Raw genomic sequence first — 3,788 nt, 5'->3', positions numbered from 1 at the left:
AGAAAGGTGACCCAACAGAGTGCAGAAATTATCGATCAATATCATTAATATCACATGCAAGCAAGATTCTGCTGAAAATTATCCAAAAACGTTTGGAACAATATGTCAACAGAGAACTGCCAGATGTGCAGGCTGGGTTTAGAAGGGGTCGTAGTACTAGGGATATTATAGCTAATGTTAGATGGATCTTGGAAGAAAGCAAAGAATACCAGAAGAATGTCTATCTGTGCTTCATTGACTATGCAAAGACTTTTGACTGTGTGGATCACAATAAGTTGTGGCTGACCCTGAGAAGAATGGGAATCCCAGAACATTTGACCATGCTAATGCGAAACATATACTGGGACCAAGAGGCAGTCATCAGAATAGAGCAAGGAGAAACTACAGGTTCAAAATCAAGAAGGGGATTTGTCAGGGATGTATTCTGTCTCCATACCTTTTCAATTTGTATGCAGAACAGATCACCTGAGATACTGGGCTATACGAAGAGGAATGTGGCATCAGGATTGGTGGAAGAGTCATCAACAACCTGCCTTATGCAGATGACACAACCCTGCTTGCTGAAATTGAGGAGGACCTGAAGCGCTTGCTGCGGAAGATCAAGGACTGCAGCTTCATATATGGATTGAAGCTCAACATTAAGAAAACAAAGATTCTCACCACTGGGTCAATTGGCAGCATCAGTATGGATGGTAAAGAGATTGAGATAGTTAATAGTTTTCGTTTACTTGGCTCCCCAATCAACACTCTTGGTAACAGCAGCCAGGAAATGAAGAGAATTGCATTGAGAAAGTCAGCTGTGAGGGACCTCTCAAGAGCATGGAAGAGCAATGACATCAGAATGGAGACTAAGGTGTGCCAGATCTGGGCTATATTCTTTGCAATTACGTGCTGTGCATCAGAGAGTTGGACAGTGAATAGGGTTGATAGGAAGAGAACTGATGCCTTTGAGCTGTGGTGCTGGAGGGAGACGAGTGTTGAATATACCATGGACTGCTAGGAGAACAAACAGGTTTGTCCTGGAGAAGGTGAAGCCAGAATGCTCCTTGGAGTGAAGGATTCTGAAGCTTCTTCTGACATACTTTGGGTATATTGCAAGGAGGGATGACTGGTCCTTGGAGAGGGACATCATGTTTGGCAGAGTGGAGGGGCGGCGAAGGAGAGAAAGACCTTAGATGAGATGGATCGATTCTGTGACTGGAGCAGTGGGAATAAGTGCGTTTGAGATGGCTAGGTTGGCACAGGATAGAACAGCATTTAGAGCTCTTGTACATAGGGTCGCTATGTGTCACAAGGGACTCGATGGCACATAACAACAACAATTATATGTTAGATGATGTGATATAATATGATATGATATTATTATGCTAATTATATTATTTGGAAGCAGGAGTATTATCTACTTCCTAAATAACATGCCTAAGGAAACTCTATGAACTTTGATAAATGTCAATAGTTGTGGAGGGGCTTCAGGCCTTTCATTCATAGGATTGCTATGAGTAGTGCTTAATTTGAAGGCAATCAACAATATATTATATATATTATATTATTGTATTTATTATATCATAACATATTAATTACATTATTATATTTATAATAAACATTAAAGACTCAAAGAGGTTTAATGATTACTCAAACTTTGTGCAGAGTTTTGGCATTTAAACTGGCTAGAATTCCTCTCCTGATTTGTAGTTCTCTTTTTCTGCTCCATAACTTGACATTTTGCAATAGGCTATTGTCATGTGCCATCAATTCAACTATGACTCATAGTGATCCTATGCACAGTAGCTCTGAACCCTGCTCTATCCTGAGCCAATCTCACTGTCTCTGACACACCTACCCCTATTATTCCAGTTATTGTGTCAATTCATCTCATCCAGGTTCTCCCTCTTCTGCACTGTCCCTCTACCCTTTCATGCATGATGTCCTTCTCCAAGGACTGGTAGTATACCCAAAGTATGTTAGATGGAGCTTCAAAATTCTTGTCTCTAAGAAACAATTTCCCCCCACCCTCCCCAAGAGGTATTCAGTAAATATTCTTTGAATGAATGGATCCTCTGTTTAATTGTCTTTATTTCTGGACATTACAACTTACTAAACAAAGTATATTTTAATTTTAATTTTTATTATTATTTTTTTTATATGTGTGTACCATTAAATCAGATCTGACTGGTGCAGGAGGAGATTGTCCCTCCTTCTTTAGCAGAGCATCTGGTGGATTTGAACCGTATACTTCTGGGATTGCAGTGCAGCTTCTTGCCACTAGGCCACCAGAACTCGCCAACAAAGTATATTTTGGAATCTAAAATTTAGATCAGCATTCCTATTCTAGAATACAGTATTTTTTATTTTTTTTTTACCCTTGATATGGGTTTCTATGGGAACACAGGCTGCCTAAGCAGAAAGGTTGTTTAGGTAATGACCATATAGTTTAGAAAAGGGTTTCATTTTGCTGTATGACTCATTCATTTTACCTTCCCACTAAGTGCTAGGGAGAGTCGTGCTCAGTTAGCTAAGTTTTCTGCACTCTTAACACAGGTCTACATTCCTTTATCAGAAATGTTTGCATAAAATTTCATATTATTTTTAATATTAAAAGAAAAAACCAATGTATATTCTGAACATCATACATATGCAGGCCTGAGGCAGCACCATATAGCAAATATAGTTTCAATTTCTGCAGTGAACAAAATATTTTCATTTAATAGAATAAATTCAATAAATAAATAATCTTATATCAATATAAGACATTGTGCCAACCACTGAGTTTTGAAATCCAACTTGAAAAGACATTTAAAGCTTCAAAATTTTCCATTTTGGAATTGTAGACAAGAGATTTTTGGATTTGAATCCTGATGGAAAAAAGCTTCTTGTTGTTTTTGTTGTGTCAAGGTTACTGTATTTCATAGTTATCCAACTGAACAATGTCCCTAATGACTCTGAACCTTGCTCTATCTTGAACCAACCTCACTATTATTATGGAATAATATCCCATTGCTATCGTCACTGTTTCAGCCCATCTCATCAACGGTCTTCCTCTCTTGTGCTGAATTATTTCTCTCTTTGACGTTGAGTCAAAACCAATTCGTAGCTTACCTTTCACTAGGTTTCCAAGTCATATGGGAGGAAACTATTCATTTTTCTCTTCCAGAGCTGCAAGTGGGTTTGAACCACCAGACAAGTGCAGCCTTTGGGTTAACAGTGAAGCTCCCTATAAACTATATCACCTGAGATCTCTAAACACAAATATAGGGGAGATTTTTGTGAATGACTTTTGACTATTAGGAAAGAAATTGAGCAAACAAACAATACTACTCTTCTCTATTTTATGCCAAGAGAATTATAAACGTAAGATTTCTTTTCTACATTCAAATGATTCCTGTGTGGTATACATTTTTCCATTAAATATCAATTTTAAAATCCTATATTTTGAGGAGAGTATCAACCAGACAAATTGGGACTTTTTTTCAATGCCCCTCAGAGGAGCAATGCAAAAAATATGTATTTCCAGAGACATTTACATTTCATTTTTAATGCAGGCCAACTAAATGTCTTATCTGGCACATCATATGTGAATAAACACAATCATCTGCTAAGTTTTTCTCCAACTATGAGCTCATGAATCTATGTTCCAATTAAATAGTACTCTCTTTTCTTCTTTTTTTGCTAAGTCATACTCCCTAAAATAGGCTTACTGGAGAAACAAACTAATGTAAAATCAGTACAAATGCTGTTGTCTAGGTCCATCTATTATTTCAACAGTGAATAAGGGATTGGGTATAGGATTC

The sequence above is a fragment of the Elephantulus edwardii genome, unplaced genomic scaffold, assembly GCF_000299155.1.
Source record: "Elephantulus edwardii isolate Elephantulus edwardi_28Jun2011 unplaced genomic scaffold, EleEdw1.0 scaffold00010, whole genome shotgun sequence".
Classification (NCBI taxonomy): domain Eukaryota; kingdom Metazoa; phylum Chordata; class Mammalia; order Macroscelidea; family Macroscelididae; genus Elephantulus; species Elephantulus edwardii.
Note: the sequence above shows the minus strand (reverse complement) of the source record.